The 25795-nt window shown below is 33.3% G+C and overlaps 1 protein-coding gene across 6 annotated transcripts in view; it reads left to right on the top strand.

The window, feature by feature from the left end:
• The window catches only part of SYT1 (synaptotagmin 1), a 1216262-nt gene that overhangs the window by 642337 nt on the left and 548130 nt on the right, over positions 1-25795 (top strand). The gene's annotated exons all lie outside the window — the stretch shown is intronic.

Here is a 25795-nt window from a genome sequence, read left to right as displayed (position 1 = left end):
CATATTTTTCAATTTTCCAGTTTTCTTCATGTAATTGATTTCTAGTTTTTTACCATTGTGATTGAAAAGATGCTTGATATGATTTTAGTCTCCTTATATGTTATGAACTAACATTTAATTTAACTTCTCACTTATTTTTAATTCCAGATAATTTTAGAAAATTACTTTCTATACTGTGACATTTTCTTCTGAGTTGCTTCTTAAAAGGCTTAATAATAAAAGTCAGTAATGGAGTTCAGAATTCTATCCATGAAATTTATTCTCTTGTCCTTGTTGATATTGCCTAAAAACTTTGTTGACATTCAGGCACCTTAATTTTAGTTCTTTGGAACATTGTCTTTATGACCAAAGGAATGTTATCCATTATCTAAAAGTGAATTCCTTCTCTTACATATAGAGGGGGGAAAACGTCTTGATTTCATGAGGTATCATTTTGTTTGATTATTTATGCAATTTCTAAATAATCAAAACTGTCTAAATAACATTGGTTAAACTATTTTAGAGAAAACCAAAATGCTATATGAGACAAATGAGTTATTCCAATTGCCAAATGGAATTATGATTTTCTTTTCCCTATACAACACCCATTTAATCTTTTATTGAAATGTCTATAGTGTTATATCCCTTTAAAATCTAAAATTACATTATTTATATTTGACTGAAATGTTTCTGCTATTACTATTCTTCCTGAAAATGTTTTTTTTTTCATTTTTACTTTTTCTAACCTAGCTCCTTTCCTCATCTTGTGTTGCAACTTAAAAAGTATCTCTCTTTTAAAAAATTCTAAATAGAAGAACATGTTTATCAAAGGGTTTTTAATTGTCATACTTTAGATTTTACCAATTTATACCAATTCCATAAATTTTTTATTGTAAGTGAAGTTTTCCAAACTCAAATAAAAGCACCTATTCGAAGACCACGGCTTTATTATTCTATTTTTATAATTCTTAAATAATTTACAATATCAATATCTTCCACTTTAGGTTATACTGATATTTTATTAAGTGAAATAAGGTATTAAAAGTGCATAGTATCATCACTTAATAATGCTGACTAAGTTGTAATTTTACTATTGCTGCTAGATGATTAAATACTGAAGCTCTGTTTATTTGGGAGTCTAAATAAAAAGTGCACAGTTTCAAGTATCATAATCACACAGAATTTTATTTTCTATGAAATGAGGTGGAAATAGAAGTTAATCGTATTATTGATATCATTTTAAAACTCTGACACATACCAGAAAGGCATTTATGTGAAACGTGCAGTGAAGAAATGAGAAAGTTTATCAATATTTTTAACAACAGAAGTTTTTCTAGTGTACAAAAAAAGAAAAAAAAAGAACTTGTTAAAGAACATGCCTGAAAATCTTACACTAGGAAATACTTCCATAAAGACTTTGAATTGGAAAACTTTCTACAATCCATTGGAATGAAAGCAAGAGAAGTGAACTCCAGCAGTAGTACATATTTGAGAGCAATGAAATCTCTTCAGTACAAACATTCATATGCATTTTGAAAGACTATAGAAAAGACATTATTGTCATGCTTTAAAAATGAACCTATAGTTACACAGGGAAATTGGCATATGTATGTTCCTCCATCTTTTCCTGAATCTCGCCGAATACAAAATTCCCATCTCTATCGTCCTGTAAAGCTGGAACCTATAAATCCAGAGGATTTGCAATAGTTTAAGTTAAAAATAACTTTAAAATAACCCAGAAGCAAATGTTCTAAACTGACTTGGATTTAGGAGCTACTTAGCTGTAGTCAGAGCTTGCACAGGTGCTGGACACTACAATTCTGAAAGCACATAGAAAATTTAGAGGACTCTGTGATTAAGGGGTTGTAAGAGGAAGCTAAAGAAACAGGGTTATAATGTAAAACAAACAAACAAACAAAAAACAAAAACAGAATAAAAAGACCTCAGTGTTCCTCCTCAGACTTAATTTGTTTAATATTGTAGAGACTGAGGGAATACACTGATATTTTATTGAGGAGGGCCATCTCGACTGTGATTCCTGAAAATGGCTCAGGTTTAACTATGGGGTCAGAGAAGTTAGACTCAGTATAAAAATGAATCAGTAAATTTCCTATGTAGATGCTAAAGTGCAAACAGCTCTCTTAAAGAAAAAACTTCAGGCCAGCTCCTCATCAATATTCAGTTAGAATGCATATTCCAAAAGTATTCCTTGATCCCTCTTAACCATACTACACACAGCCATCAAAAGTGACTTTCTTAACACATAAAACATATAGTGTCATTCTCTTATCTCACTCTCTCCCTCTGGGCACATGGGATCATCTGTATTTTTTTCACTGATTTTTAAAATGTGGCAAAATATATATAACATAACATAAACATATAACATAAAATTCACCATCTTAACCACTTTAAAGTGTACAATTCAGTGGCACTTAGTACCTTCACAATGTTATTCAATCATTTACACTATTTAGTTCCCGAAAGTTTTCATTGCTCTAAAAGGAAACCCTATACTTATTAAGCTGTAACTCTCTACTCTTCCCTCTCCTCAGCCTATGGCAATGACTAATGTGCTTTGTATCTGTATGGATTTAAGTCTTCTGGATATTTCATATAAATAGCATCATAAAATATGTGGCCTTTTCTGTCTAGTTTCTTTCACTTAGCCTAATGTCTTCAAGGTTTATTCATGTCGCAGCATGTATCAGTACTATAATACTTTTCCTGGATGAACAGTATTCCATGGTATGTATATACCACAATATTCTTTCATCAGTTGATGGAAATGCAAATCAGTTGAGTTGTATGCACATCTTGGCTATTGTGAATAATGCTGCTGTGAATATTTTTGTGCAAGTCTTTATTTGAATATCTGTGTTCAATGTGGAATTGCTGGGTCATGTGGCAACTCTATGTTTTACCTATGAGAAACTGACAAACTGTTTCCACAGCAGATGCACCATTTGATATTCCCACCAGCAGTGTGTGAAAGTTAAAAATTTTCCACACTCTTGCCAACGCTTATTTTCACTTTTTTTTTTATGATAGCCATCCTAATGGGTATGAAGTGGTGTGTCATTGTGGTTTTTATTTTAATTTCCTAAATGACCGATGATATTGAGGACTTCTCATGTGCTTTTTGGCAGTTTGTATATCTTCTTTGGAAAAATGTCCATTGAATTTTTTTGTCCATATTTTAATTGGGTTGCTTGTCCTTTTGTTGGTAAGTTGTAAATATTGTTTATATATTTTGGATACTAAACACCCTGATCAGATATATGATTTGCAAATATTTTCTACCCATTTGTGGGTTGTCTTAACTCTCTTGATAGTGTCTTTTAATGCACAAAACTTTAAATTTTGATGAAATCTGATTTATCTGTTACCTTTTGTTGTTTATGATTTTTTTTTTGTCATATCTACGAAATTATTGGCAAGTCCAAGGTCATGAAGATTTGCCTCTTTTCTTCTAAGAGATTTAGCTCTTAACTTTAGGCCTTTGAAACATTTTGAGTTAATTCATATATGGTGGGAGGTAAAGGTACAACTTCATTCTTCTGCAAATGGCTATACAGCTGTCCCAGCACCATTCATTGAAAAGACTGTCCTTTCTCTTATTTAATGGTCTTGGCACCCTTGTCAAAAATTATTTGGCCATAGATATTTGATTTATTTCTGTACTCTCAAGTCTGTTTCATTGGTTTATATGTTACCCTTATGCCAGTGCCATTGTTTTGATTACTGTAGCTTTGTAGTTAGTTTTGCAGTCAGGAAGTATGATTGCTATTTTGGCAGTTAAGGGTTCCTTGCAGTCACATGGTAACTTTACAGTCAGATTTTCCTTTCTGCAATATGGTCACTGGACTTTGATAGAGATTTCATTGATTCTGTAGATCACTTTGGGAAGTACTGCCATTTTAACAAAATTAAATCTTGCAATTCATGAACATGAGATGCCTTTGTGTTTATTTAAGTCTTTTCTATTTTTCAGCAAAGTTTATTGTTTTCGATGTGCAAGTTTTCTACTTTCTTTGTTAAAATTATTCCTAAGTATTTTATTCTTTTTGATACTTTTATAAGTGGAATTGTTTGCTAAATTTTTTGATTGTTCATTGATAATGTATAGAAATACAAATAATATTTGTGTGTTGATATAGTATCTTGCAACTTTTGTTTATTCTTTTTTTAATTTAATTTAATTTATTTATTTTGTTACAGCAGGTTCTTATTAGTTATCTATTTTATACATATTAGTGTATATATGTCAATCCCAATCTCCCAATTCATCCCACCACAACCAACCGCACCCCCCCCATCTTTTTCCCCTTGTTGTCCATACATTTATTCTCTACATCTGTGTCACTATTTCTGCCTTGCAAACCGGTTCATCTGTACCATTTTTCTAGATTCTACATATATGTGTTAATATATGATATTTGTTTTTCTCTTTCTGAGTTACTTCACTCTGTATGACTGTCTCTAGGTCCATCCACATCTCGACAAATGACCCAATTTCATTCCTTTTTATGGCTGAGTAATATTCCATTGTATATATGTACCACAGCTTCTTTTTCCATCTTCTTTATTCATCTGTCGATGGGCATTTAGGTCGCTTCAATGACCTGGCTATTATAAATAGTGCTGCAATGACCATTGGCATGCATGTGTCTTTTTGAATTATGGTTTCTCTGGGTATATGCCGAGTAGTGGGATTGCTGGGTCATATGGTAATTCTATTTTTAGTTTTTTAAGGAACCTCCATACTGTTCTCCATAGTGGCTGTATCAATTTACATTCCCACCAACAGTAAAAGAGGGTTCCCTTTTCTCTACAACCCCTCCAGCATTTGCTGTTTGTAGATTTTCTTATGATCCCCATTCTAACTGGTGTGAGGTGATACCTCATTGTAGTTTTGATTTCTCTAATAATTAGTGATGTTGAGCATCTTTTCATGTGCCTCTTGGCCATCTGTATGTCTTCTTTGGAGAAATGTCTATTTAGGTCTTCTGCCCATTTTTGGATTGGGTTGTTTGTTTTTTTAATATTGAGCTGCATGAGCTGTTTAAATATTTTGCAGATAAATCCTTTGTCTGTTGATTCGTTGCAAATATTTTCTCCCATTCTGAGGGTTGTCTTTTCATCTTGTTTGTAGTTTCCTTTGCTGTGCAAAAGCTTTCAAGTTTCATTAGGTCCCATTTGTTTATTTTTGGTTTTATTTCCATTTCTCTAGGAGGTGGGTCAAAAAGGATCTTGCTGTGGTTTATGTCATAGAGTGTTCTGCCTATGTTTTCCTCTAAGAGTTTGATAGTGTCTGGCCTTACATTTAGGTCTTTAATCCATTTTGAGTTTATTTTTGTGTATGGTGTTAGGGAGTGTTCTAATTTCATTCTTTTACACGTAGCTGTCCAGTTTTCCCAGCACCACTTATTGAAGAGGCTGTCTTTTCTCCATTGTATATCCTTGCCTCCTTTGTCATAGACTAATTGACCATAGGTGCGTGGGTTTATCTCTGGGCTTTCTATCCTGTTCCATTGATCTATATTTCTGTTTTTGTGCCAGTATCCTATTGTCTTGATTACTGTAACTTTGTAGTATAATCTGAAGTCAGGGAGTCTGATTCCTCCAGCTCTGTTTTTTTCCCTCGAGATTGCTTTGGCTATTCGGGGTCTTTTGTGTCTCCATACAAATTTTAAGATTTTTTGTTCTAGTTCTGTAAAAAATGCCATTGGTAATTTGCTAGGGATTGCATTGAATCTGTAGATTGCTTTGGGTAGTATAGTCATTTTCACAATATTGAGTCTTCCAATCCAAAAACATGGTATATCTCTCTAACTGTTTGTGTCATCCTTGATTTCTTTCACCAGTATCTTATAATTTTCTGAATACAGGTCTTTTCCTCCTTAGGTAGGTTTATTCCTAGGTATTTTATTCTTTTTGTTGCACTGGTGAATGGGATTGTTTCCTTAATTTCTCTTTCTAAACTTTCATTGTTAGTGTATAGGAATGCAAGAGATTTCTGTGCATTAATTTTGTATCCTGCTACTTCACCAAATTCATTGATTAGCTCTAGTAGTTTTCTGGTGGCATCTTTAGGATTCTCTGTGTATAGTATCATGTCATCTGCAAACAGTGACAGTTTTACTTCTTCTTTTCCAATTATATTCCTTTTATTTCTTTTTCTTCTCTGATTGCCATGGCTAGGAATTCCAAAACTATGTTGAATAATAGTGGCGAGAGTGGACATTGTTGTCTTGTTCCTGATCTTAGAGGAAATGCTTTCAGTTTTTCACCTTTAAGAATGATGTTTGCTGTGGGTTTGTTGTATATGGCCTTTATTATGTTGAGGTAGGTTCCCTCTATCCCCACTTTCTGGAGAGTTTTTTATCATAAATGGGTGTTGAATTTTGTCAAAAGCTTTTTCTGCATCTATGGAGGTGATCATATGGTTTTTTTTCTTCAATTTGTTAATATAGTGTATCACAACGATTGATTTGCATATATTGAAGAATCCTTGCCTCCCTGGGATAAATCCCACTTAATCATGGTGTATGATCCTTTTAATGTGTTGTTGGATTCTATTTGCTAGTATTTTGTTGAGGATTTTTGCATCTATATTCATCAGTGATATTGGTCTGTAATTTTCTTTTTTTGTAGTATCTTTGTCTGGTTTTGGTATCAGGGTGATGGTGACCTTGTAGAATGAGTTTGGGAGTGTTTCTCCCTCTGAAATTTTTTGGAAGAGTTTGAAAAGGATGGGTGTTAGCTCTTCTCTAAATGTTTGATAGAATTCACCTGTGAAGCCATCTTGTCCTGGACTTTTGTTTGTTGGAAGATTTTTTTTTGAATTTTATTTAATTTATTTATTTTATTTATTTTTATACAGCAGGTTTTTATTAGTTGTCTATTTTATACATATTAGTTTATATATGTCAATCTCAATCTGCCAATTAATGCCACCACTACCACCCCCTCCCCCCACTTCCCACCCGTGGTGTCCATATGTTTGTTCTCTACATCTTTGTCTCTATTTCTGCCTTGTAAACGGGTTCATCTGTACCATTTTTCTAGATTCCACATATATGCGTTAATATACGATATTTGTTTTTCTCTTTCTGACTTACTTCACGCTGTATGACAGTCTCTAGGACCACCCATGTCTCTACAAATGACCCAATTTCTTTCCTTTTTATGGTTGAGTAATATTCCATTGTACATATGTACCACATCTTCTTTATCCATTTGCCACAGTTGCAATTTCATTACTTGTGATTGATCTGTTCATATTTTCTATTTCTTCCTGGTTCAGTCTTATACCTTTTTAAGAATTATACCTTCCTAAGAATTTGTCCATTTCTTCCAGGTTGTCCATTTTATTGGCATAGAGTTGCTTGTAGTAGTCTCTTATGATGCTTTGTATTTCTGCAGTGTCCGTTGTAACTTCTCCTTTTTCATTTCTAATTTTATTGATTTGAGTCCTCTCTGTCTTTTTCTTGAGGAGTCTGGCTACACCTTAACCTTTAGGTGTAAGGTTAGATTTTATTGTTTTGTGTTGTTTTGTTTTGTTAAAAGGTAGCTTTTTAAAATTTTATTTATTTATTTATTTATTTTTGGCTGCTTTGGGTCTTCGTTGCTGCATGCAGGCTTTCTCTAGTTGCAGACAGTGGGGGCTACTCTTCATTGCTGTGCATGGGCTTCTCATTGCGGTGGCTTCTCTTGTTGCGGACCACAGGCTCTAGGTGCTTGGGTTTCAGTAGTTGTGGCATGCAGGCTCAGTAGTTGTGGCACATGGGCTTAGTTGCTCCGTGCCATGTGGGATCTTCCTGGACCAGAACTCAAAGCCATGTCCCCTGCATTGGCAGGTGAATTCTTAACCACTGCACTACCAGGGAAGTCCCTAGATTACTTATTTGAGACTTTTCTTCTTTATTGAGGTAGGATTGTATTGCTATAAACTTCCCTCTTAGAACTGCTTTTGCTGCATCCTATAGGTTTTGGATCATCATGTTTTCATTGTCATTTGTCTGTAGATATTTTCTGATTTCCTCTTTGATTTCTTCAGTGATCTCTTGGTTATTTAGTAATGTATTGCTTAGCCTCCATTTGTTTGTGTTTTTTACATTTTTTTCCCTGTAATTGATTTCTAATCTCATAGCATTGTGGTCGGAAAAGATGCTTGATATGATTTCAATTTTCTTAAATTTACCGAGGCTTGATTTGTGACCCAAGGTGTGATGTATCCTGGAGAATGCTCCGTGTGCACTTGAGAAGAAAGTGTAATCTGCTGTTTTTGGATGGAGTGTCCTATAAATATCAGTGAAACCTATCTCGTCTATTGTGTCATTTAAAGCTTGTGTTTCCTTATTAATTTTCTGTCTGGATGATCTGTCCATTGGTGTAAGTGAGGTGTTAAAGTCCCCCACTATTATTTTGTTACTGTTGGTTTCCTCTTTTATTGCTGTTAACATTTGCCTTATGTATTGAGGTGCTTCTGTGTTGGGTGCATATATATTTATAATTGTTGCATCTTCTTCTTGGATTGATCCCTTGATCATTATGTAGTGTCCTTTCTTCTCTCTGGTAACATTCTTTATTTTAACGTCTATTTTATCTGATATGTATTATCTGGAGTATTGCTACTCCAGCTTTCTTTTGATTTCCATTTGCATGGAATTTCTTTTTCCATCCCCTCACTTTCAGTCTGTATGTGTCCCTAGGTCTGAAGTGGGTGTCTTGTAGACAGCATAAATATGGATCTTGTTTTTGTATGTATTCATCTAGTCTATGTCTTTTGGTTGGAGCATTTAAGCCATTCACATTTAAGGTAATTATCAATATGTATGTTCCTATTACCATTTTCTTAATTGTTTGGGGTCTGTTTTTGTAGGTCCTTTTCTTCTCTTGTGTTTCCCACTTAAAGAAGTTCCTTTACCATTTGTTGTAGAGCTGGTTTGGTGATGCTGAATTCTCTTAACTTTTGCTTGTCTGTAAAGCTTTTGATTTCCCTGTTGAATCTGAATGAGATCCTTGCTAGGTAGAATAATCTTGGTTGTAAGTTCTTCCCTTTCATCACTTTAAGTATATCATGCCACTCCCTTCTGGCTTGTAGAGTTTCTGCTGAGAAATCAGCTGTTAACCTTATGGGAGTTCCCTTGTATGTTATTTGTCATTTTTCCCTTGTTGCTTTTAATTTTTTTTGCCTTTAATTTTTGTCAATTTGATTACTATGTGTCTCGGCATGTTTTTCCGTGGGTTTATCCTGCCTGGGATTCTCTGCGCTTCCTGGACTTGGGTGGCTATTTCCTTTCCCATGTTAGGGAAATTTTCAACTATAATCTTTTCAAATATTTTCTCTGGTCCTTTCTCTCCTTATTCTCCTTCTGGGACCCCTATAACGCGATTGTTATGCATTTAATGTTGTCCCAGAGGTCTCTTAAGTTGTCTTCATTTCTTTTCATTCTTTTTTCTTTATTCTGTTCCACAGCAGTGAATTCCACCATTCTGTCTTCCAAGTCACTTATCCGTTCTTCTGCCTCAGTTATTCTGCTATTGATTCCTTCTAGTGTATTTTTCATTCCAGTTATTGTATTGTTCATCCCTGTTTGTTTGTTCTTTAATTCTTCTAGGTCTTTGTTAAACATTTCTTGCATCTTCTGGATCTTTGCCTCCATTCTTTTTCCGAGGTCCTGGATCATCTTCACTATCATTATTCTGAATTCTTTTTCTGGAAGGTTGCCTATCTCCACTTGATTTAGTTGTTTTTCTCGGGTTTTATCTTGTTCCTTCATCTGGTACATAGTCCTCTGCCTTTTCATTTTGTCTATCTTTCTGTGAATGTGGTTTTCCTCCCACAGGCTGCAGGATTGTAGTTCTTCTTGCTTCTGCTGTCTGCCCTCTGAATTGGTTTATTCTTCTAATAGTTGTATTGTACATTCTTTCAGATTTTACATACATAAGATCCTGTCTTCTGAGAATATAGTTTTTGTTATTTCTTCTTTTCCAGTTTGGATGCCTTTTATTTATTTTTCTTGCCTAATTGCTCTAGCTATAACTTCCAGTACAGTGTTCAATAGCAGTGCAAAAGTGGAATCATTTTCTTTTTCCTCATCTTAAGGGGAAAGCTTTCAGTATTTCATTATTGAGAATTATGTCAGATGTGGGTTATTCATAAATACCCTTTATCTTGTTGAGTAAGACCCCTTCTATTCCTAGTTTGTTGAATGTTATCATCATGAAATGGGGTTGGCTTTTGTGAAATGCTTTTTCTGCTCAATTGAGAAGAACATATTTTTTTTAACCTTCCTTCATTAGTTGGTCATATTATATTGATTTTTGCATGTTTAGTTACTCTTGCTTTGTGGAATAAATCCCACTTGGTCATGGTGTTTAATCCTTTATATAGGCTATTAGATTCATTTTGCTAGTATATTATCCAGTATTTTTGCATCTATGTTCATAAGAGATATTGGTCAGTACTTTTCTTGTGATATCTTTGGCTTTTTGCCAGGCTAGCCTCAAAGAGTGTGTGAAAAAAGTGTTTCCTCCTCTTTTGATTTTTGAAAGAAATTTGAGAAGGATTTGAGAGAATCCTTCTGTAAAAATTTGGTAAAATTAACCAGTAAAGTGATCTGCTCTTGCACTTTTCTTTGTCGGCAGGTTTTGTTGGGATATTTCATGTGCTTTTAATTTTCTGAACACTAATGATCTGAGCACTTTTTCATGTTCTTATTAGCCATTCACACTATGTGAAGCATGTGTTGAACTCTTCCATCATTTTTTAATTGTTTAGCTGTCTTTATTATTGTGCTGTAAGAATTGTTAATATATCTTAGACACAAACAAGATGTAGGTTTGTGAATAATATTTCCCAATATGTGGCTTGCCTATTCAGTTTCTTAAGTTTCTTTTGAAGAGATTTTTAATGTTGATGAACTTTAATTTATATTTTCCTTTATAGTTATTAGTTTGTTCTAAGAGGCTAGGAATTCTTTAATTGTTCTGAATTTAAGTCCTTTGTCAGATATATGCGTTACAAATGATTTCTCTCAGTTTGTGTTCTGTCTTTTCATTCTTTGAATGTTGTCTTTGATGATCAGAACTTCTTAATCTGATGAAGTCCATTATGTCAATCTTTCCATTAATGGTTAGCTATTTCTGTGTTGTATTTAAGAATTATTTGCCTACCTCAGGCTGATGAAGATGTTCTTCTGTGCTTTATTCCAGAAGCTTTACTGTTTTTCTTTTCACATTTAGGTCTATGATCTATTTCCAATTATTCAATTGGATAAATGTATCTAATTGGTTTAATGTCATTTGTTGAAAATAAATCATTTCCCCCCACTGAATTAGTGATGTGCCTTTGGTACAAATCAGGAGACTATATATATGTGAGAGTGTTTCTGGACTCTACTTTCAGATCTGTTGGACTATTTGTCTATTCTTGTACCAGTAACGCACAGTTTTGAATATGAGGCTTTATAATAAGTTTCATATCTACTATTATATGACTCTCAACTCTGTTAAACGTATTTGAAACTTTCACAGAAACTATAAACCTTTTTAGCTCCATATAAATTTTTAATCAGCTTGTCAATTTACATAAATTGATATTGAATTTTATCTATAAATTTATATTGGAGATTTTGGCATCCTATTATTTATTTCTCCAATATAAGAGTATGATATTTTTTCATTTATTTATGTTTTCTTAAATTTTTCTCATCAATGTTTATAATATTTAATGTAGAGATCATAACCATATTTTGCTAGATTTATTTCTAGGTATTTAATATCCATTGATGTTATTGTAAATAATGTAATATTAAATATCACTTCTAATTATTTGTTTCTAATAGATACAGAAATTATTTTTGTATATTGACCATTTATGAAGAAAACTTGGTAAATTCATTTATTAATTCTAAGACTGTAGATTCTTTTATAGTTTCTGCATATAGAAACATGTAATTTGCAAATAATGACATTGATTTTTACATTTCACATGTAATTTAAATTTTATATATATGATTTTAAAATTTCATAATATATAATATAGCTCACATATTTCTGTGTCAGTGTGGTTAGATGAGAAGTCCATTTTCCAGAATCTTCTCCTATGTATAATGCCTAAATAGAGTTGGTCCAGAGGTACTTGTGTACGTATGGAAGACAGAAGTGAAGCTGTAGCTGTGGTTCTCTGAAGGTCCTCATGCTTAAATGTGGTATCAGATAGAATCTGGCAGATTACATGTAACAGAAAGAACCTGGCAGTTTCTAGTTTGTTCTTGCATCTGTCTATTCCATGTCCAGCTCTTCTTCTCAATAATGCTTACAGACCCATAACCAGACCCTTGGCTGCAAACCTACAGAAATAATAAGTAGGCAACAACTTTCCATCAGTCTCTCCATAAACTTCATGTGTTAAATCCTTCTGAAATCCTAAGCTTGTAATTATAAAGGATAAATAACTTAAACCACTAACAAGTTTTCAAAAAACAAACAACAAAAAATATTGTGAGGCATTCAGAGGAAGATATTTTTAATGGAGAAAGGGTAGGAAATAAGTTTCTACCTTATGATGGGTTGCCTGGAAAATATCAGAATTGAGACTTGAGTCAGTTGATAAAGAAATACTTGTTTAAGACATTTATTTAAAGAAAAAAACACTATAATTAAACCGTAAACAATTTATTTTGTATTTAGAAGTTAAACTTCTTTCCATTTCTGGGGATATTAACAGTGTAGATTGCTTAATCATTTTTTATTTTAGCAGTGTTCAATATGTGCTTTGCAAACAGATAAATGCTACAAAAATTTAAAGTACTGTATAAAACTTAAGATCCTATACGTTAAGTTTGAGATTAAATACATCTATTCTAATTGAGATTAGTTAAAAATTCCAGTTCATTTGTTTTTCAATGTTTTGAAAACTCTGCAGTTTAAGTGAAAGTATAAACACTTGGATTGCTCAGCTGAGAAACCCATACTTAAGCAGGGAAATGGAGACATTTTAAAAAGAATAAAACAATTATAAGCAATAATCACTGAACAGATTGTATGAAGTTCATAATTCTTTCATCATTATTTAAACAAAGTCAAATCATAGAAATATCAATTGTGTACACTTTAATTTTTACTACAGTCTCTCTCTTATGAACAAATATCTAACATTGCCTTAGGAACAGGCAGCACAGCAAAGTTAATTTCCCAAACTTTAGGTCAATTCAAGCTTGGTTAAATTGCTGTTATTTACTGGCTCTTTGCTACCTGTTTTCAAAGCAGTCCATGTTCTTTCTCTTTCACCTTCTGTTAGTCAGTTTCAAAGTCTTCTGATCTATTAGACGTGTACAGAATCTGCTTCCCATTCTCAACACCACTGATGTTAAATTCTTAATCTTTAACCCAACATCACCACAGTACTTTCATCTCTTGGGAAAAACTTTTTTGATCATTGAATTAAAATGGCTACCTTCACCTAGTTGCTCCACATTTTGTTCATGCTTACTGATATACCCTGAAACTAGCCCTAGACACTCCATTCTAGATTTGCCTGGTTTCAGTGTGTGCTCTGCCACTACCAATGCAGAAAGTAAAGAGGGAGACTGGGTAAAACAAAAGACATTGCATTGGTAGAACCAGGTTATACTCCCTATTACCTTTAATTGCAAGCCTTTTAAACAATCTGACCCTCTTTCATCCTCTGTTAAGTGGGAACAATGGGAATGACATCAGAGGACTATTACACTAAAATGATATGGGTAAAAAATACACTATAAAACCCAACATATTACCATTATAAAATATGTTAATTCTGAAAATATCTTTTTAATATTCTGAGATACAGCACTGATGTTTTTCTTCTTTAGAAACCATATTTAAAGTGGCAGTTAGGAATACTCAACATGGGATTATTATTACTAAACTTTGAGCTTGTAATAGATTTTACAAGTTTTGTGAATTCTCTAGAGGACTATTTTGAGAGTGTTTCCACTTAAATATATATATTTAAATTCCAAACAATTGCCTTACAAATAAACTTTTTATTTATTCAATATTTTTTTGTTTATTATAAGTAAAGGTATCTCTTCATGGTATTCTTTATATGAAATTAAGATCTAAGGAACTTTTTAAACAGGGTTAAAGTTGTTGAGATATCAGTATGCTTGCTTATTCCCTTGTTTAAAAGCATATGCTAGCAAAATAATAGAAATGGTGAGAATTTGTCTTATTTCTATGAATTCAATCATAAATCAACAACAACCGTCCCCAAATTGTTATCTCTAACCTTGACCAAATTCCCAGACCTGAGAATTACTGACTTAAGTGACATCACCAGATCTCCTTTCCATAGGCAACTTAAACTCTAAAACCCCACACTGAACTCACATTCTTTTTAAAGCATACTTTTCTCTGTATTTGCTCTCTAGTCAATGACTCTAATAATTATTCAATTAACCAGCTCAGATATCGAGACTCTTGTCTAAATTCCTCCCTCTCTACCACCTTTGACCTGGAAAACATTTAAATACATGTTTTTAAACATCTCCCAAATGTGTCTCATCTTAAACGTGTCATTATTACTGACTTCACTCAGGTCCACATACTTGCCTAAGACAGGAATCAGCAAATTTGTCTCTGTAAAAGACTAGACTACAAATATTTTAGGCTTTGTAGGTCATATAACTTCTATGAGTACCAAACGCTTATCTCTGCTATGTGAAAGCAGCCATGGACAACAGACAAACAAATGGGTGTAGCTGCATTCTAATAAAATTTTATTTACAAAAAGCAGTTGGACCTTGGGTTGTAGATAAACCTTAACATGAACAAATTGGTCTAAGAGAAATTAATCTGCATGCCAAAATAAACTTCAGTACACTTTAAAGGAAGACAGTAGTATTCAGACATTTGACAATGTAATATTCACAATGTCCTGTATCCAATAAAAAAAATACTAGAAAGAAGAAGGAGGCAACTTTGACACATAATCATGAGGGAAATCAATCAATAGAAAAAAACACAGAAATAATAAATGATAGAATTAACAAGGATTTCAAATGAGATAAGTTCATGCTTAAAGGTAAATATAAACATAACAGAGGGAGAAAGAGAAGATATAAAACAAATGACATTCTGAAGCTGAAAGCACAATATTTGAAATGAGAATTGACAGACTAAATAACAGATGAGATACCGAGGGAAAAAAAAAAAACCCGTGTGTATATGCACATAGCAATAGAACTATTAACACAGAAGCAAAAAGAGTAAAAGGGAGGGAAAACCCTTGAGTTTTGGATACCTGTGGAAAAATATTAAGCAGTCTAACATAGAAGTGGAATCCTAGAAAAGAGGAAATGTGGTTGGAATGAGAAGAAATATTTTTAAAATTGTCAGAATTTTCCCTAATTTGATCGAAACTCTGTTTACAGATTAAAGAAACTCAATGACCCCAAGCAAAATAAACACACAAAAAACTGAAACCAAACAAATCATATTGAAATTGATTTGAAAAATGAAAATCCTAAAAGCAGTCAGAGAAAATGAACATATTTTATGCAGGCCGAGAAAGAAAAAAAAAAAAATCATTCTCATCAAAACCAATGCAAACTAGAAGATAATTCAATGATGTTTCTAAAGTCCTGGGGAAAAAACACATATATTATCAGCCTATATTTCTATGTTCAATGAAAATATACTTCAAAAATTAAGATGAAATTAAAGACATTTTTAAACAAACTAAAGTTCAGATAATTTGTGAATAGCTGTCTTGTACCACAACAAAAGTTATAAGATGTTTTCCAGGCTGGAGGAAAACCCAGATAAAAACAGAAATGCACGAAACAATGAAAAAGAACAACAAAAGTTTGTGGGTAAAGATAAATGAATATTGTACAAAACTAATGATAATGTAGATTTAAAATATTTGTATAATTAGAATAAATTGTCAGATTTATGCTACTAGTGGTATAGGAATAAATGGAATTACATGTTCCTAAATTATAGCATTATTGAGAAAGTGGTAAATATAAAAATGTGTATGTGATTGCAATAATTAAAGGGTATATGTTATATAAACACTAAAAGAATAGTAAAAATAATGAGTTGAATCAACCATATATTCACATAGAAAAAAAATGAATACTGACCCCCCAGTCTGACACCATGCATAAAAATCAATTCCAGATGGCTTACTTATTTAAATGTTAAAAGTAACAAGCAAATCTCTTAGATGAAAGCATAAGAAACTGTCTTCATAACTTTAGAGTGAGCAAAGAGTTCATATATAGGGCATAAAACAAGCTATCCATAAAGGTGTGTTGTGAAAGGTTGTGCTACACAGAAAAAAGAACACAGACCCAATACATGTTATTTGATGCTTTAGTAACCTTGATATCAAAACCAGCAAGTACAGCTCAAGTGGAAAATTATAACTGAATCTTAGTCAACAACAGAAATGCAAACATCTTAACAGAATATCATGAAACCAAATCCAGCAATTTATTTTAAAAATAGATTTATATTAGAGTTAATTTATGTCAAAAGTGAAAGATTAATTCAATAGTAAAATACATATTAATATAAATCACATTAACATATTAAGAAGAAATTGTCCTCTCAGTAGATGCAAAACCAAATTAAAACCTAGAGAAAATTCAACATCTGTCTATGATTAAAAAATAAAAAAGTAAACCAGAAATAGGAGAGAACTTCTTTGCCTTATAAGGACATTGTCAAATACTCTACAACAAACAAATACTTATTGGTAACATATTAAAGGTGTTTTCCTTAAAGTTAAAATAATAAGGATCTTTACTTAAGTGGATCATCTACCCAATGCAATAATCAAGCAAAAGAAATGAAAATGATAGATGTTGAGAAAATTGTCATTATTCATAGATTTTTGTCTCCAGAGAAAATCTAAATAATATCCAAATTATCATTATTAATTAGTTTAGCAGCTTTGCTACAAAAGCCAACTTCATTTTTTATGAGGAAATGTAAGTTTTAAATGGTAGAATTTTCCTTGAACAATAAAAACTGGTACTTAAATCTGGGGAAAAAGTGCATAATGTCTTTGATAGAGTCAAAGTCATAGTGCTACCAATTTTTTCCCAAATTAGTAAAATATATAATAAATGTTATCAGTAATATTAACAGGTTTTTTTCTGGAAATTTACAGGGGAATTCTAAATTATATGAGCATGCTTAAGGTGAGCAGTCAAGACACTTGGGGAATAGAAGAAAGAAGAAACAGTGGAGGAGGAGGAGTGGGGAATGCTTTTAGATATCAAAATCTATTATAAAGTTACATAATTAAAGCAGTGTACTGTTGATGCAGAGATAGATAAGAAACATACATGCAAAAATGAAAAAGTGATCTAGACAAAGCTAGCATTGCAGGTTGATGGGGGCAAGGACAAGCACTCAATAACTATGCTGGGACAACTGGTCATCAGTAGAAAAAAAAATAAATTCTATCTCAAGGTATATACAAAAAATATTTTAGATATATTGATGACTCAAACATAAAAGTTTAAATATTTTTAATTTTATAAATATAGAGAATATGAAGTGAAAGAATCATAGGATTGGGCTACACTAAAATTAAGCATTTCTCTTCATTGAAAAAAAACAGAACAAAATGAAAATACAAGCCACAAGTTGAGAAAAGATATATGCAATACATATAACCAACAAAATATTAGTACAAAGACTATATAATGAACTCCAATGAATCAAAGACCAAAAATAAAACATGGGGAAATGATTTAGAAAAGGCATTTCACAGAAAAGGAAATATGAATGGCCAATAACATATGATATTATTCTCAACAAATTTCTCAGTAATCAGAAAAATACAAGTTAAAAACTCAAAGATATATCATTGATCTCCACCAAATAAGAAAAATTGTTTTAAAAATTTGTTGTGATTTCTTTTCTCATTCCAAATAAATATACATTTCCATTCCTATTTTGAGGCTATTTTTAAATAGCAGATGACATGATACTATACACAGAAAATCCTAAAGACAGCACCAAAAAAAAAACAACTAGAACTCATCAATGAATTCAGTAAAGTTACAGAATACAAAATTAATATACATAAGTTTGTTGCATTTCTAAACACTAACAATGAACTATCAGAAATAGAAATTAAGAAAACAGTCCCATTTACAATCACTTCAAAAAGAATAAAATACCTAGGAATAAATCTAACTAAGGACATAAAGAACCTGCCCTTGGAAAACTATAAAACACTGATAAAGAAACTAAAAAGGACACAAACAAATGGAAAGCTATACCATGTTCATGGGTTTGAAGAATTAATATTGTTAAAATGACCATACTACCTAAGGCAATCTACAGATTCAATGTGATCCCTATCAAAATGTTGATGGCATTTTTCATGGAACTAGAACAAATAATTCTAAAATTTGTATGGAAACACACACACAAAAAAACAGTGAATAACCAAAACAATGTTGAGGAAGAACAAAGCTAAAAGTATCAGATTCCCTGATTTCAAACTATACTACAAAGCTACAGTCATCAAAACAGTATGGTACTGGCACAAAAACAGACACATAGATCAATGGAACAGAATAAAGAGCCCAGAAATGAACCCACGTTTATGTGATTAATTAATCTACAACAAAGGAGGCAAGAATATACAATGGGGAAAAGACAGCCTCTTCAACAGCTGGGAAAACTGGACAGCTACATGCAAAAGAACCAAACTGGACTAATTCCTCATATCATACACACACACACACAAAAGAAAACAAACTCTAAATGGATTAAAGGCCTGAATGTAAGACCTGAAACCATACTCCTGTAGGAACACATAGACAGTATACTCTTTGACATCAGTCAGCAATATTTTTTTGGATCTGTCTCCTCAGGCAAAGGAAACAACAAAAACAAGAATAAACATATGGGACTACATCAAACTAAGAAGCTTCTAGCAACAGAATGAAAAGGCCACCTACTGAATGGAAGAAGATGTTAATAATATTTGCAAATGATGTATCTAATAAGGAGTTAATATCCAAAATATACAAAGAACACATAAAATTCAACATCAAAAAAACAAACAACCCAATTAAAAAATGGGCAGGTGAAAAACAAAAATGGGTAGGGTACCTGAGTAGACATTTTTTCCAAATAAGACATACATATGGCCAACAGGCACATGAAAAGGTGCTCAACATCATCAATCATCAAGGAAATGCCAATCAAAACCACAATGAGATATCACCTCACACCTGTCAAAATGGCTACTATCAAAAAGACAACAAGTAACAAGTGTTGGCAAGGATATGGAGAAAAAGGAATCCTCATGCACTGTTGGTGGGAATGTAAATTGGTTCAGCCACTGTGGAAAACAAAGTATAGAGCTTCCTTAAAAAAATTAAAAATAGAACTATCATATGATCCAGCAATTCCACTCCTGGGTATTTATCTGAGGAAAACAAAGACACTAATTCAAAAAATATGTGTACCCCTATGTTCATTGCAGCTTTAATTACAATAGCCAAGATAGGAAAGCAACCTAAGGGTGTCCATCGATAAATGAACGGATGAAGAAGATGTGGTATACATACAATACAATATTACTCAGCCATAAAAAGGAATGAAATCTTGCCATTTTTGACAACATGGATGGACATGTAGGGTATTATACTAAGTGAAATAAGTCAGACAGAGAAAGACAAATACTGTATGATTTCACTTATATGGGGGATCTAAAAAATAAAGCAAATGAGTAAATATAACAGAAGAGAAACAGTCACAGATATAGAGAACAGACAGGTGGTTGGCAGAGCAGAGGAGAGTGGTGGGGATGAGAGAAATAGCTGAGGTAGATTAAGAGGTACAGATGTCTAGTTAAAAAATGAGTCACAGCTATGAAATATACAGTGTGGGACATACTGTCAATAAAAAAAAAATTGTTGTGACTTTTTTCATTCCAAATAAATATACACTTCCATTCCTAATTTGGGGCTATATTTTAAAATAAGGTCCCTAAATTGTAAAAACCTCAGATCTATAAAACCTGGGTCCATTTCTTATTCTAGGTGTATACCCAAGAGAAACTCATGCACATGCAGAACAAAAGACATGTTTGAAACTGATTATAGCAGTACCATATGTAATAGCAAAACAATGCAAATATCTATAGACAAAAGAACGGGTAAAAAACAATGATGGGGACTTCCCTGGTGGCGCAGTGGTTAAGAATCCGCCTGCCAGTGCAGGGGACACGGGTTCGGGAAGATCCTACATGCCGCGTAGCAACTAAGCCCACGCACCACAACAACTGAGCCTGTGCTCTAGAGCCCGTGAGCCACAACTACTGAAGCCCGAGTGCCACAACTACTGAAGCCCAGGCACATAGAGCCCGTGCTCCTAACAAGAGAAGCCACCGCAATGAGAAGCCCGCACATAGCAATGAAGAGTAGCCCTCGCCCACCGCAACTAGAGAAAGCCTGCGCGCAGCAGCGAAGACCTAATGCAGCCATAAATAAATAAATAAATAAATAAATAAATAAATTTATTTTTTTAAAAAAATGATGTATTCATACAATTGAATACAATCTATGAGTTATAGTGAATAAACTTCAGCTACATGGATGAATCCCAAAATGTACTCAAACTAAGTGTGTTGAAGGAGTATATATTACTGCACAAGTCCATTTATAAAAATCCAAAAAAAGGAAAAACTGAAAATGACAATTTTTAGAGTTACATATATATGTGGTAAAACTATAAAGAGTAGCAAGATAATGGTAAACACAAAATATAGGATAGTGGTTACCTTGGTGGTGCAGGTAAGAGAGTATCAGATGAGGAAGAGCAAATGAATGATGGCAAAGGTAATTTTCAATACTTAATTTCTGAAGCTGGATGGTGCATATACTGGTGTCTTTATTAATAACATTTAAACTATTCATACTATTTCCTAATGAACATTTCTAAGAGTTCTAAAGCCAACAGCTAAAACTCAGTAACCTTATTCATTAAGAAGGGTGGCTGGCAAAATATCCCTTTTCTGGTTTCATGCATTTCCCTTGGTGATGATGAGACAGTTACATTAATAAGTGTTATTTAAGCTATTCCTTGATCCATAAATCTTTCAATTTACTCTGCATTTTTGGAGCCTACTAGAGAAGGATTGGAGTTCTTGAAGTAGTCACAGTTATTTTGAATACATCTTAAATTTCTCTTGATTGTTGTGTCTTGGGGATTGAGATGTGCTGTGTGATGTTGGAGAAATTAACATTTCTGTTTCAATTTTCTCAAAAATATTTTAAATATTTATATCCCATTGACTTCCTGATACTCAAATCTATTCCTCTATCCTTGCTTAAGATAGAAAACACGGGGACACACATAATGGACAACCATGGTCCAGGAGATGTCATCATCATGGCATCCACAATAGGTTTCAACTACCTTGGGGTGGAAGCATGCTCACAGACCAAGAGACCAATCACTCAGGCTCCTGTTACCTCTGTCAAGTCTTCAATATCCAAAAGGGAAGCATGCCCAGATCTATGAGAGACTTTTATTCTGGGGTTAGAGGTAGAGAACCTTTTGTCTTTCTTATATTTCCTCTTTGTTCAATATCCAGTAAATAAACTTTTCCTTCAAAAGCCTGCCAGTTTTGATGCTTAATTTAGTATTAGGTGAATTAGAAACAAATGGACCAGGTTGCATATAAATTGTTGAAGCAAACCCAGATAATCCGTTCTATAAAAACCCTCCCAGGAGTGTACTAGAATGAATCAGACGTATTTGTGTTTTTCCTGCCTTCTATCAAAGCACTAAGCACCATTCCAGAATCAAATTTTGAAGTCTTGAATGTCTGCCCTGCTTCTCTCCTAAACAATGTTATTAAAACATTTTAGCTTGTTGAAAACACAGAATATTTCTCCTCTTCCACAGCCTCACCCTACCTTAACTCTCTCTATGGCTTTTGATAAGTAATTAATCCCTCTTGACACACTTTTTTTTTTTTTTTTTTACATAAATTGAAGGCAGTAGTTGAGCTATGATTCTCTTATGTGTTCAGTTAAATAGAATTCTCCCTCTGATTTGAAAGGGAATTAATATAAAATTTAATGTTGCTCTTGCTTTATTAGCAAAATTGCTTTTGCTACAGTATATTTCTGGTGTGATAGGGTATTTGAAAAATATATCACTTGTTTTCCTTCTAAAACCTTTGGCTAACATTAACTCAAACTACTTTTTATTTTGCCCTTGAGATAGATTCACTTAAATATTATTTTCCTTTTGCTAACCTCAACAGCCTGACACAGTATATTACTTTTTGAGTCACTGCCCTCCTTTTCATTTTCAATATTTTCTTAGCCATAACTTTAAGAAAAGGCTTTTGTAAAGCCACATTGAATACTTCTAGCTCTTTATTTTATTTTCTGTGAAAATTGTAAAGTATTGTAGTTCAATTATAGAACTCCTACTCTCTGCCCTAGAGACTAAGACTTCACTTGACTCCCATGTGTTCATTTTCTTTCTTTCTTCTTTCAATTCTAGATTCTCTTTACTTAAAACTTTGGGTGTCCAGTTTAAAAATCCATGTGGTTAATTTCTTTTTATCTAATTCTAAAACGGCTCTGATGTTTTCTCCTTACCAGTTGGCTATAACATCATTAGCAGTACTATCAGGCCAAATGATTGTGAGAGAAAGGAAACCAAAATGGATGGCTCCACTGTCTTTAAGTGTTTTGAAAACATGTGGATGGTTCCACTGGCCTCCTAAAAACCAAAATCATCAGTGTTCATATTTTTAGCACTAGAAAATAGATTTTTCTTAATGAGTAATATAAACTAAATGTTAACAGCAAAACAATACTTAAGTGCACATTCTCTAAAAATTATTCATCTCCTAGAAGCTTACAGTCTAAGACCAACACATGCAAGATAGAAGACTATTGATGCTTTATGTATAAACAAGTTTTTATAACATGGATTAACTCTCTGCTAACTTCAACGCTCATACGTAAAGAGTGTCCACCTCACTGTTGGCTTAAATGGATTGAATTATGGGAGGAAGTCCCATCTCCTAGAAATCTGAAAAACGAAAACAATGGCAAGAGTAATGATAATGATAAAATAATAATAATGGCTAATGTCATTAAATCCTTGCTATGTGCTTGGAACTAGCACTTTATATACATTGCATTACTTAATCCTCACAAAAAACCCTAAGATATATGCTGTGTCCTTTTGTACATATTACAGATGAGAAAACTGACGCTTGGAGGGGTTTTGTACATTTTTCAAGATCACATAGACAATTAGTGTGGAAGCTGGAATTCTATCCAGATTTTTGCTCCAGAAAACATTTAATCAATCCTCTATCCTGGAAAGGGGAGAAAAAAGGCTGTTATCTTGAAAGGCAATGGCAGAAAATGTATAGCTATAAAATAAAAAGAAAATATGAATTTATAGAAACAAAATAAATCTATACAGGCAAAATATGGAAAAGTTGGTTATTTTTTCATTTTTTCACAACCCTGAGAAATGATACTTATGAATAAATTTTACGAATTAGTGTGGTTTTTAAAGATATAAACTAATGATATATGAGAGTGTTAATTCAATGGAACTCTTCAGTACCATTGATCAACTAGCATATACAAGCCTTTTCAGCAATGTGGAGAATTTTCTTGATATCTCTCTTGTGTGTTCTTTCTGTGGTCTATACAAAACCTTGGTTAAGTTTGCACTTAATGAATTTCTAGTTTCTAAAGTCTCTAATTCCCACCCTTGCCACAAGACACACTCTTCTCCTCAGTGCCCCAATCCAATTTAATTTCTATTCTGATCCTGTAGCCTAACATAGATGGCAAAGGGAACATTAAAGTAATAAATAGATGAATCCATTGAAAAAGGAATAAAGAAAATGATGACGAGATCTCAGAGCAAAAAATGTGAAGAAAAAAATGAACAAAGGTTTTTTTTTTTTTAAGCAAAGAATGAGGAAACAAAATGTTGAACAAAATAGATAAACACAGTTCTGAAAATAGCAAATATTTTTTAAAAATACAGGATAACCAGGGGATGAGTTCAATCTCAGTAGCATAAGACATAGAGACTTCTAGATTTTAAAAGTACCTGAGGAACTGGATAAAGACAAAAGACAATTGACCTGATCTTTCTTTTAATGGAGGTGAGTCTACTATAAAGTCAAAGAGATGATATATACTCTCTGCAACAGAATAGCATGATATGTGAGCCCAGGTGGAGGTCTTTAGATCATTCCCAGAGTTTGGAGAGAACATAAGAATAGGAGAGAGAATAAAAAATCTTAGTTCTATAAAAATTACAGTGTATATATATCCAGTATGTAAGTGGAGTCTTCCTAATATTCATGATCAGAAATGCTGTATATTCCAAAGTTAGTCACAATATACCTGTAAAACCCATTCTTATCTTAGCCAGCAGTCTCCTGCAAGGAACTTTGGGATGTAAACATCTAACACCATTCCTGTTGTTTAGGATTCTGACCACTGAGAGAGAGTTGATTATTGGGTAGGATATGAGGTAGACAGGAAGAGAAATTGGCTAAAACACTGATAATAGGATCAGAGTCTGGAACAGAGATTAATATGGAATCATATTCTACTTACTAATTTCTTCTAAAATAAGTTTACTTGTTTCTACATGCAGCTATTGGACACAGCTTTTAAAAACAAGCAGCTTTTAATTATTGGAATCTAGAGAATGTGCTAGGAGTATTTTTTAGAATAAAGATCTCTATTAGGTGGATAATATAATGATCCTCATGTGAGGACATTTACTGGAAAACAGTGTTAGGTAATTGATGTTTCTTTTTCTCCTCCTCCTCCCCCCTCAACCTCCTCATTCTTTTTCTTCATCATCAAATACTTAAGTTGATTTTAAACTAACATCTATTATCTTTCTCCATCTATGAAAGTATTCTAAGATTTGAGGAATATTTTTTTAAATGGGAGGTACATATTTACATATAGTTACAATTTTGGAGAATACACAGGTATTTGTCATTAAAAGGATTAGTTTATATCAAGTTGTCTTCTTTTCCCCTATACTTAGAATAAGGATCTTAATCTTAAACATTACATAAATTGGAGAGATTTAATTAAAACTTGAAGAAATGTGTTACTGTTAATTGAATTCTTGGTACAGTTACCTTTGCAAACCAATGTTAATGAAACTCCAGTTCAAAGTGGATGGGTTTGGGGAATTGAGATAGCTATTTATTTCCTTGACTGAGATGCCGTGATCATCTTCTCAGTAAAATAAAGAACCCCAGTGAGGAGAGTTCTCATTTGTAGCTATGGATCAAGTTTACACAAACTGGAAGTATTTCTAAGCAAAACAAATCAGAGAGTCAAAGTCCGGTAAACAAGGTCAGTGAGTGAGAGACGGAAATGCTCCTTTGCGTTTGGAAAGACTTGCACCTGTGGAGCAGAGCCAGGACTTGGTCCTGCCCCGAGCCAGGTTCCGCTCCGCCCCTTGCCTCGCTTGCTCTCCCTGCCCCCCACACGCTGAACCTCCCAGTTTGGTATCTCTCGGTATTACCAAGCTATAAATTGCCCTAGAGCTTAGAGGCAATCAGGTCAGCACCGCTGTCACAGGGGAAAAGCTTCTTACTCCCGAGCAGAATCGTTCGGGGGAAGGAGAGGAAGGAGGGAGGGAACCCACGCTTTAGTCGTCACTGCGCTGGCAGGGGGTGGAGAGATGGGGGAGGGGGCTGGCAGAAACTGCATCCTCAACAACGTCGCCCTTGACCCAAGTCTACAAACTT

Source organism: Eubalaena glacialis, chromosome 11 (genome assembly GCF_028564815.1).
Source record: "Eubalaena glacialis isolate mEubGla1 chromosome 11, mEubGla1.1.hap2.+ XY, whole genome shotgun sequence".
Taxonomy (NCBI): Eukaryota; Metazoa; Chordata; class Mammalia; order Artiodactyla; family Balaenidae; genus Eubalaena; species Eubalaena glacialis.
This window is presented reverse-complemented; position numbering and strand designations above follow the sequence as displayed.